This window comes from Nomascus leucogenys, chromosome 9, assembly GCF_006542625.1.
Source record: "Nomascus leucogenys isolate Asia chromosome 9, Asia_NLE_v1, whole genome shotgun sequence".
NCBI classification, from domain to species: domain Eukaryota; kingdom Metazoa; phylum Chordata; class Mammalia; order Primates; family Hylobatidae; genus Nomascus; species Nomascus leucogenys.
In genome coordinates this window covers 49,515,275-49,526,882 of record NC_044389.1, presented here as the reverse complement: position 1 = coordinate 49,526,882, position 11,608 = coordinate 49,515,275, and the positions used below count along the sequence as shown (strand labels likewise).

The following is an 11,608-nucleotide window of genomic DNA, read 5'->3' as shown; positions in this document are numbered from 1 at the left end:
TGTTTTGAGACAAAGTCTCACTCTGAAGACAAGGTCACCCAGGCTGAAGTAATATGGCATGGTCTCAGCTCACTGCAACCTCTGCCTCCCGGTTCAGGGGATTCTCCTGCCTCAGCCTCCTGAGTAGTTGGGACTACAGGCGTGCACCACCACGCCTGGCTAATTTTTGTATTTTTAGTAGAGATGAGGTTTTGCCATGTTGGCCCGGCTGGTCTCGAACTCCTGACCTCAAGTGATCCCCCTGCCTTGGCTTCCCAAAGTGCTAGGATTACATGCGTGAGCCACAGCACCCAGCCTCAAGCTGTATGATTTTATATGATATGCACATCTCATGTGAAATCAGATAGCGGCCTATTAGTAGGAGACTAGGAGACTAGGGATTTTTCTGCTTCTTAGGTAAATTTGGAAATACAGTTGTTGCATCTCCAAATGAAGACAGACCCAGATGCATTGTAGAAATCGCTCTGCATTTAGGTAGTTTTAGACACTTGAAACAATTAGTGGCCCTCTTTACTTTGCTAATTATCCTAAAATACTCAATGAAGGCTCCATTCACACTGTCCCACCATCCTCTTGCTTCCCCTGGCAGTGATAGAGGATTTGGTTATTTATAGTAATGGAATAAGTTGATTAGGATACTGAGAACTTACATTCAGAAGACATCTTTCTTTTCTATTCACTTAATTATAGTCTGGCTGGTCAGCCTAGTCTTAAATTGACCATCAATGGGATGACATAAAACTTACGTTTTAGATAAGGGTCTTTGCTCTTCTGGAAAACCAGGAGATTTGGTTCATTGCTCTCTTACTGTTAATAGTATTAATATGTTTCGAGGAGATACAGTTTGATAAGAAATAGTCCTACGGTTTAAATTATGTTGTTGTTTTTTTTTTCTCTTCTAAAATTATAGTGAAAGCTTTCACTAGACCTTGACGGCACTATGGTCATTATCTTGTCAAAACTGTGGTGGATTTGAAGAGCTAGTGATGAAGAATGGAGGTTTCCTGTCCTAGAAATAACCAAAGGCCCAGGCTTGGAGGTGGCAGAAAAAGTGGCAGTTAAGGTAACAAATGTTTGTTGAGACCTGTACTACCATTTCACACATAGCATCTATCACATTTAATACTCACCTCCAAATCTGAGGACCAAGGTGGTACTCTCTTCATTTTACAGCTAAGAAAATAGATTGAGAGAAGCTAAGTCACACACCCAAGTTCACACAGCAGGAAGGCCCAGATGATTTTTCTTAAACTTTATTCAATTCTAACACAACCAGTAAAATGACAGATCAAGAAATGAAAAACAGGTCTGTAATGCTTTAAGCCTACACTCTTTCTAGAACCAGTCAATATTATCTCCAGGGCTGACTCAATTCCTAGAAGGTGAATTGGGTTTCTGAAGAGACTACAAGTAAGGTTTAGGGGAAATAAACATAGTTGATCCATTTGGGTCCTGCACAAAGATGCCCAGCTGAGGAACTGAAGGAACTGAGGAACTGAACATCCAGCTACTGCTCTGCTTTCCAAGAGGCATGCTAGCAGGAGATGCATCTGTCGAGAGGAAGGAACCCTTTCTTTGCAAAAAAGCTCTGTCTGCTTGCCCAAAGGGGTGTTTTCTTCTGATTTTCACATGATCTGGGGGTGCTTTCTTCTAATTTACACGTGATCTAAGACTTCCTCTTGTGGAGGGAGTCTTAGAGCGTAAAGATGGGGATTTGTGGTTGATTTGGAAGCTCTCAGAAAGCTCTGTGTATTGGACAAACAGTAGTGGTCTACGTTGGATAGACTTTTGCAATCACAGGGCCTCACATGTGTCATGCTCCTCTTTCACTCTCATGTAGAACTCCCCAAACTACTCATGGTGGGCTATAATCCCCTTTTGTTACACATTAAAAAAAATTAACTAAAAGCTCTGGCCAGGTTGGGAGCAGTGGCTCACACACATCCCAGCACATTGGGAGGGTGAGGAGGGCAGATCATTTGAGGTCGGGAGTTTGAGACCAGCCTGGCCAACACGGTGAAAGCTGGACTCTACTGAAAATACAGAAGTTAGCTGGGTGTGGTGGTGCATGCCTGTAATCCCAGCCACTTGGGAAGTTGAGGCAGGAGAATCGCTTGAACCTGGGAGATGAAGGTTACAGTGACAAGATCACACTACTTCACTGCAGAGTGGGTGACAGCATTCTGTGTGTATCTAGCTAACCAAACAGCTCAAAGACGCTTGGTTTCCTGCCTGGAATTCCAGCTCTATTTTGACCTCAGCAGAGCTTAGAAATATTTCTGTGCCTCAGTCAAAGTTCACTGGCCATCATCCCCCATAAAGAGAGAACTGTCAGGCCAGTGGATGAAAACATTAATTGCAAAAACCACAATTACTTTTGCACCAACCTAGTAACTTGAGGGTTCAAAACTGCTTACAGGCAGCCTCAGTTAGGGGAGGTTCTTGGATCAACGCCATGGTAGGCAATCCTGTTATCCTGTGGCCAAAACAGTATCTCCCTTTCAGGGAGGGCACTCTGAAGGCCAGGAAAGGGCTGTGTTGGGGGTTGGTGTGGGGAGGCACTGGCAAGCTAGGCTGGGCTGGTTAAGATAATGAAATTCTTTGTGAGGTCAGTCACATCTTTAGGAAATACCATCCTGTAATTTAATAAAATGGGCAAAGAGGTAATTTGCAAATTGGACTCCGCAAATTTCTAGTATCTAATTACTATTTAATCAATAACTTGTTTATTGACATTCGATTTTTTAAAATGCAAGCCATTGTGTGGAAGACTTTGCTTAAAGGAAAAGCATCACAGTATGTTTTGGGCAGTTTCTAGAAAAGAAAAAAATATTAAATAAAGATAACATACGCCATGTTCAGCAGGAAACCTCTTCCAATCAACAGTGATATGAACAAACAAAACCCCATCAGTGGGCATGGCACACTGCTCCCTGAACACATTCCTGTGTCCATCCTCATGTTGCTATCAGAAATTCCATTTGAGGAGCTCATAAATGTTGATGTAAAATGATGAGTACTGGTTATTCCATTAGTGAGACACAGTAGCTGCTTCTGAATCATTTTCATAATCTTGAATTCTCATGTCTGAATTACCAACTGATCAAACCACCAAACCCTGGCACAAAGTGGGGAAACCAACAAATGCCACTTAGTATCAGACTGCCTACTTTCTGGAAGAAATTTTAAAGCCCAATGAAAACCCTTGGCCAAGCAGCTGGTAAAGATAAGGTACGAACTAAGGCACAGCTTTTCACAATAACAGTGATGAGAGGCTTTTCCTTCCAGACCCCTGTGCTACTCTGGATGCAAATAGCCGCTGTCTCAATGCCTTTCCATGTAATCTAGTATCTGCTTGAAATTCTCTTTTTTCTGCTCAACAATACCCTATTCCGTCTTTCTGCCTTCACAACCCAGCTTAAAGGCATCTTTTAAGAGCCTTTCCTTCAGGCTCATGGTAAAATTACTCTCTTTTCTCTTGAACTTTTGTAACCTCTGGAACTTATCACTCGTGAATTCCTTTGACTTCTTCTGTTATATTGTGAGGACCTTAATGGTAGAAACTCTGTCTTAAAATCTTTGAATCTCCAGCAGCTGGCTCCACAGAAGGCTCACGATGTTTATAAAATTATAGAGCTAATTCTTCTTTGTCAGAGACACAATCATCATGCTAAAGCAATAGAAATGAAACCTAAATGAAGAGTGAGGAATACATAAGAGGCTAAATATATGCTGGATCAAATAAGGTTTTAGACTCTTCCCTGCCCCTAAAAAAAAAAAAAAAAAAAAAAAAAAAAAAAAAAAACAAGAAGAACAAAACCTGACCCAAGCTTGTGTGTATAAACATTAGTTACAACTGAAATATACTATTGGGAACTAAAATATTCAGTTTTCTGTTCTCAGCACCAATGTCAGTTTCTTCAATTCACATTTATAAACAGATATGAATTTCAATGAACAGATATTGTTTTATTTCTACATGTTCAGTGAACTAGCAGATTCAAGGTATAAGCTATTTTTCTAAGACAAGGATGATTTATTCATTATAACTGACTTTCTTCTATTTTAGGAATTTATATACTTAGATGTAGAGCGCTTTCATAATGTGGTGTGGTGTTCCCTACATGATGGCTTCCAAATCCTTCTGAGAGTGAGTTTGCATGAATTCCCCCATACCCATAATTAGTCTCTAGGAGCCTGGTGCTGACTCTATTATTACAAAGGTTCTTAGCCCCAGGGCACTCCTTGGCTCCACTGGTTCTGGAGGGCAGGCTCCAGCCCCCTTTCAAGCACTGCATTCATGCACAGGAAATGCTTTGACTCTTCTGTACATTTCCAGTGTCTCTCTTTACATTCTTCAGCATTGTCACCTTTGCTCAGCAAAAGCCTGAACTTTGCACCCTCACTGGATTGGTGGGAAAGCTCATACTCACACATCCAAATCACAGGGTGGACAGTGCAACAGTGAGCCTCAGCAGGGGAAAGGGGGCTACCAGGGCTGTCAGCTACTGGACTTCGTGAGGACAATGACTTTATGAAAGTTGCCTCCTCCCTGACAGATTCAGTATCTTCTCCAACAAATAAGGGAAGAATTACAGGGATTCTAGTTCCATTACAAAGGCAAAATGCCACCAGCAATTAGGTGATGTTTATGGTCTAATAAAGTTTACTTTTTCTTCATTCACCCACAAACTAATATTTTTTAGCTTACTATGTGCCAGGTTAATATTTTCAAAGTTTATTTACTACTCAGAATTCAGGATTGCCCATGTTTAAGTGTTTTCCAGTCTGTCTCCTAAAATTCTTTGTAATAACATGTGCAGGTTGTTGCCTAACCCTTTGTGTCCGCTCAGTGTATTTTCCCTTTGAAAACTGCTCTTTTGCCAGTTGGAAGAACTGTCAATCAATCATTGGGGGTCATCCAGAGATGACAGCCAAAATATTTGAGAAATACATAGTCCTCCCTTATCCATAGTTTTGCTTTCCGCAGTTTCAGTTACCTGTGGTCAACTGCAGCTTCAAACTATGAAGTAGAAAATTCCAGAAACAATTCATAAGTTACAGTTCAATAGTAGCCATATGCTATGTCACAATGCTATGTCATAGCTATGTCATTCACCTCACTTCATCTCATGTGGGCATTTTATCACCTCATCACATGTAGAAGGATAAGTACTGTACAACAAGACATTTTGAGATAGACCACGTATGCACAATTATTACAATATATTGCTATAATTATTTTATAGCATTGTTAATCTCTTCCTGTGCCTAATTTATTAATTTAGCTTTATCACAGTTATGTACATGTAGGAGAAAACAGTGTATACAGGGTTCAATGCTATGGTGGTTTCAGGTATCCACTGAGGGTCTTAGAACACATTCCCTGTGGATAAGGGGGGACTACTGTATAGCCTAGACAGCAACTAGTGAGAACAGATAATTGACCAAACCTGGCCTAAACAAACTGGCTAAGTTTACCTACCCCGGCACCATCTCCCTGGAAGGTGGGGACTAGTTGGGAGAAGCGTGTGATCAAACCTAGCCAATCAGGACATCCATAGCCAAAGGTATTGGCTCTGGGATGGACATGTGACTCAAACATCAGATCAATCAGAGCTGAGACGACACATGTCTGGTTGGTGGGAAGAGGCTACCCATAAAAAAAGCCATCACAGAGGAAAGCAGAATAGCCCAATACAGAGAGAATGCATATTGATGTAGTTCCAAGATACAGGGATGTCTGGAGTTTTCAGTTCATGAACCATTCTGGTCTTGCTGGCTTATTGGCAATTACAGCTTAAGAGTCCTGACCAACACACACACACACCACACACACACACACACACACACACACGCACACACAGAAAACAACACGAGAAAACTTAGAAAACCAAAACTTAGGCACTGAACTGACACAATCTAGGAGATAAGGGCACCGGAGCTGGAGCCGGACTGAGAAACACAATAGCTACCTTCCCCCAGGCATTAACTTCAGAGACAGGAAGACAGAATCTGCCTGGGAGCAGGCAGTGGGGACGGCAGCATAGTTGAGGAGACAAGGTACTTCTAAATTTCCCTAGTCCAGAGACCTAGAGGCCATTGCAACAGAAAAACCGGGTAACGTGGGTGCTGATTTTTAAGCCAACCAAGCTACTGCTTTACATTCACGTATTTCTACATTCACGTAGAGACTGCAATGCCTAGGAAATGAGAACAAAAGTCTAGAAGAGAAGGGACATTGGTGGCACATTGCATCCTGGAAGAAATAGTCCACCCAGTAAAACATGAAGCTCTGTTGGCAGGGTCAGATACAGGGAGACCCTGGGAACAGAGCAAGCACCGTATCTGACAGCTCCATATACACTGTGAGCTCCCAGAGTGTGAGAGAGTCAGGAGGAGGTGTACAAGCTACCACCATAATTAGGACAGAGCCACATTGGAAAGAACTTATTACACAGCCCAGGTAAGGCTGGGCTGAACTTACTCAGCATCTGTGGGCCAGAGACAGCATTTGCCTGGTTCCTAAATGCATGAAAATCAGAGCCACAGGAAATGAACATACACCATCCAAGGGCAAACACAGTCCCGAAAAAGCTTCTCTATTCCAAGACAGGTACAGAGAACACATTGACATGGGGCCTGTGGATAAAAATGCTACAGAGACTAGAAAAAATGTATGCGAATACTTTTCAGACCTCAATATGGAAAAAAAACTTTCACACTTTCTACCATTTAAAGAAATAGAAGTTTGATATGTTTAATCAAGTAAAAATTGAATACTTTCTCCATCAAAAAGTGTTCTAAAGCCATTGCAATTATGTAAAAATGTTTGCCTTCACACACAAGCCTAGCAAATAATAGTTGTGTTAGAGCAATTTGGTTATAGAGTTGTGCTCTCTACTTTCCCAAACATTCCTTAAGATTATTTTTAAGTAATGTTTTAAAATATACAGAAAGAAAAAAAAAGAAAAAAAAATAATATATACAGAAAGAATCATAAGTAAAAAAGACTAATGATAACAGAAAAAATAATTGCAAGATATGTAATCAAAGATCATATTTAACATATAAAAGGTATACAAAAGTCACCCAAAAAAGCCACCAAAAATGACTAATATTGAAGAAATGTATATGGGAAATTAAACATAAGAAAATTGTTTATTCTCATTTATAATTAAAGAAGTGCAACATTATACTTAAAGAATACTGAGATTATATTTTTATGTATCAAATCAGCAATGGTAACACCCATTGCTTATAAGGATCTTAAGTGAAATACTTCATAAAAGCTGATAGTAGGAGTATAAACTTTTTAGAAAGCAATTTGGCATATGTATCTAGTATTTTTAAAATCTCTTACTTTGAATCAGTAATTTTACATCTAAGAATTCAGAGTAAAAAAAGTAGTAGTATTTAGGATAGTGAAAACTTAAGTATGTATCTAAGTAAATGTCCCTACGTCTAGGGGATAGTTTCATTGACTGTGGCATGCCAAAGACAAGACTATGCAGCCAGTTAAAACTATAATTTTTGTTTAAGTATTTCAGGGTCAAATCACATAGTGTCTAGAATTTGCTTTAAAATGTTCCAGAAAAAAGGAGGGGGGACAGGGAATTAAAATTGTAAAATGAGGTCAGGCACAGTGACTCACACCTGTAATCCCAGCACCCTGGGGAGGCTTAGGCAGGAGGTTTTGCTTGAGCTCAGGGGTTTGAGACCAGCCTGGCCAACATGGTAAAACCCCGACTCCACAAAAAATACAAAAAATTAGCTGGTGTGGTGGTGTGTGCCTATGGTCCCAGCTACTCAGGAGGCTAAGGTGGGAGGATGGCTTGAGCCTGGGGAGGCAGAGGTTGCAGTGAGCCAAATACACACACAGACACACTGCTTTAGTCTCATACTTTCTTGCTTCCAGTAAGTTAAACTCAGCTGAGAGGTCCCCCCGCCCCACTACTTTTTCTAGCAGGAAGTGCTGTGGACATGAGGTGGGCAAAGAACACTTTATGGACAACAGAATTTTGTGATTAGCAGAAAACTGGGTCAGAAAAGAAGAGGCCACCTGTTCTTTTCCTGCACTAGCTCACTGCATTCTCTTAAGTAAACCACTTTATTTTCCAGGGCCGCATTCCTCTCATCTATAAAGTGAAATGCTTGGATTGGACAATCTCTAAGACCCCTAATAATCTTGAAATTCGATGGCTCAGCCGTTATCCATCTCATTCTATACCCACAGCTCCCTGGATGAGACACACAGAAATAGACAGTAGTTGGGACAATATTTAGTTTTCAAAATGTTTTTGGTATAAATGATTTTAGCTTGAAACTAGTTATTAGGTTCTTCCTGCTCTGATGCTTCTCCACCATGTAAACATATAAGCCTGGGGTGAATGTAAAGGAAGGTGGATGAACTCATAATCGTGTAAACTGTGAACAGGATTAAATGTGAGAGTGAAATGCCCCACATTTGTAATACGTTTGAACCAAGCTGCTGGTAAGCCACAATTTCTGCACTTCATTTTTCTTGATATCAGATCATAATTGCTGCTCAGAGTTCTAAGAGAGATCTTAGGACAAGTTCTTCCAGGCTCGGGTGTTGTTGCTCTTTGTTCTATCAGAACAACATCCTGGCAATATATTTATTTCTCTCTCTAAAGGAATATTTAGGGAACAGACACAGTGAGTCCTCTTTGAGGACTGGAAACCACTTGCTACTTCAGTTGCTCTTTCTGCTAGAAACGAGTTAACAGGCTCTGGTGCAGCTGTAAGAAATATACAAGACAAAAGCTGACACCCCAAGCATCTCTTCAGTCTTGCAATGAGAAACAAGGATGACCTTATTTCTAAATACAACTATGCAATGGCTTAAGTTCTTAAGAAAGGGATGGACCAAGGACACAGATACTATCACAATATATTGAGTGTTCTCTTCAAGAAAGCAGCAGGTGGCTGGGCACGGTGGCTCATGCCTATAATCCCAGCACTTGCGGGGGCTGAGGCAGGCAGATCACCTGAGGTCAGGAGTTCAAGACCAGCTTGGTCAACATGGTGAAACCCCATCTCTACTAAAAATACAAAAATTAGCCAGGCGTGTTGGCACGCACTGTAGTCCTGGCTACTCGGGAGGCTGAGGCAGGAGAATCACTTGAATCTGGGAGGCAGAGGTTGTAGTGGGCCAAGACAGACTCCATCTCAAATAAATAAATAAATAAATAAATAAAATAAAAAAAAGAAAGTACCTGGTGACACAAAACCATCAGCTGCAAAATGTTTGCTTTCCATAAAGACCCTGCAAAAGGCCATTCCCTCTTGAATGGAGCAGCTCATCCACAGCACTGCATTTTGATAGTCCTCATAGGAAATTCTCCTCATGCCAGTTGGAAAATAACATTCCCTATGTGACCATTTGGAGAGGAAGTTCCAACCACAGGAGACAGACTAAACAGAATTCCTGAGAGCATTCAAATCATTATGCTAGAAACAAAGACATCAGACCATACTTTGCTAGTGCTCAGCTCCTGTAGGGCAGAAGGGTGATGGGTTTCTGCTAAAGGCTGCCTCACCTGAGGATGAATTCAGGTTCACCCTTCCCTCAAGGAACACTGCAGACTGCCCAGGAAGTTTCTGCCAGCATCATCTGTTCCAAATATTTCCTCCTCTGGGAGCCTGCCAGGCTGACGCTCTGTCCTCATTTGGGTCCAAAGATCCCATCAGGGGAGCCCATATATTGTTTTCCTGGGGTTACACAACAGCACAGACACACATTACCTCCAAAAGGACCCTGTTATTAAGCACATATGCTCCCTAGGTGCAGAGAGAGGGCCACATATCAACACATGGCATAATTTTGTTTATTTGGTTAGTTAATTGCCTTCTGGACAGCACAGTGGGCCTGGCCTGAGACTAACTGAGCTTTACCTTTTAAGACTGCTGTAAATCCTCTAGGCAGCCATGGAAACAGGGGCTGAGGCACATGGAGACTTGAAAACGAAGAGAGGTCCAATAGAACGTACAAAGGAACCAGATTTGCCTGAGGAGCTTGTTAAACATAGAATCCTAGGCCCCATTCTCCCTTTAGGAATTACAGTCCCTAAGACAGTCATTCTTAATCAGGGGCAATTTTATCCCAAAGAGACATCTGACAATATCTGGAGACTTTTTTATTTGAGATGGAGTTTCCCTCTGTTGCCCGGGCTGGAGTGCAGTGGTGTGTTCTCAGCTCACTGCAACCTTTGCCTCCCAGGTTCAAGCAATTCTCCTGCCTCAGCCTCCTGAGTAGCTGGGACTACAGGCACGTGCCATCACACCTGACTAATTTTTGTATTTTTTGGTAGGGATGGGGTTTCACTGTGTTGATCAGACTGGTCTCGAACTTCTGTCTTCGAGTGATCTGCCCACCTCGGCCTCCCAAAGTGCTGGATTACAGGCATGAAACACTGTACCCAGGCTGGAGACATTTTTGATTGCCACGATTTGGGAGGATGCTCCTGGCATGTAGTGGATAGAGGACAGGGATGCTGCTAAACATCCTACAATGCCCAGGACAGCCCCCACAACCAAGAATTATCTGGTCCAAAATGTCAGTAGTGCTAGGGATGACTGCTTGATGTGAGAGAGGGGTGCCAAGCATCTGTGTTGTTGACAAACTCTCCAGGCTATTCCAGTGCACGCTAAGGTTTGAGAACCTCTGCCCATGCCCTGGCAGCCAACTGACACATCAAGGTGCCAGGGCAGTGAGGGTGGGTAGAGGTAGATGGGAGTGGACACACCAAAAGCATGGGCAGTGACAGTCACAGCCTACTTTATGAGTGTATCCAAGTAAGACTTGTGGAAGACTTTCATAATAGGACCTATCAGAAAGGGATGGTTCTCAGGAGAAGTCTAGGGCCCAGTTACCCCACGGAGAAAGGGGAAGGGCAGGCTGAACAAGTGCACGTCAGAAATATCAACTTCAATGCTAATTATTCCACCATTGCCTTCACGGCTTTGTTGGTTTGGCTCTTAAAGGGTCTCTGCGAATCCTCTTCTCAAGGGCATATGTTTCTGGGTAGGGGCCCATCTTCAACCCTGAATGTCATAAGTTGATATGAGGAGAGCAGGAATTAGTGGTGGGGTGCAGTGGCTCACACCTATAATCCCCACACTTTGGGAGGCTGAGGCAGGAGGATCTCTTGAGCCTAGGAGATCCAGAGTAGCCTGGGCAACATAGCAAGACCTTGTCTCTAAAAAGAAAAAATAACAAAAAATTAGCCAAGCATTGAGGGCATGCTTGTAGTCCCAGCTATTCAGAAGGCTGAGGTGGGAGGATCACTTCAACCCAGGAGTTTGAGTTTGCAAAGAGCTATGGTCACACTACTGTACTCTAGTCTGGGTAACAGAGCAACACCCTGTCTCTAAAAAAAATCTTAATTCTAGGCCCTGTATTTTGGTCACTTGGTGTAAAACAACCTATTTGTCTGTGGGGGAGGATGTAAATATTTTCACAAGAAATATCTCAACTGTCTTCTGTACTCAAGAGAGTACCAAATCAAGAGTCAGTGATTTGTGCTCTTTCTCAATTCTATTCAGCCATATACATTATCCAGGCTGCTATGTCTGGGGACCTTGG

The 11,608-nt window shown here is 42.1% G+C and overlaps 1 protein-coding gene across 5 annotated transcripts in view; it reads right to left on the bottom strand.

The window, feature by feature from the left end:
* The window catches only part of LNX1 (ligand of numb-protein X 1), a 112,441-nt gene that overhangs the window by 77,216 nt on the left and 23,617 nt on the right, over nt 1-11,608 (bottom strand). Inside the window, exon 1 of one of the 5 annotated variants that reach the window (XM_030818934.1) lies at nt 22-25. The exons of the other annotated variants lie outside the window; for them this stretch is intronic. The gene's annotated coding sequence lies outside the window, so the exon portion shown is untranslated. Of the gene's footprint in view, nt 1-21; nt 26-11,608 lie in introns of those variants that run through there. 5 annotated transcript variants of the gene reach the window in all.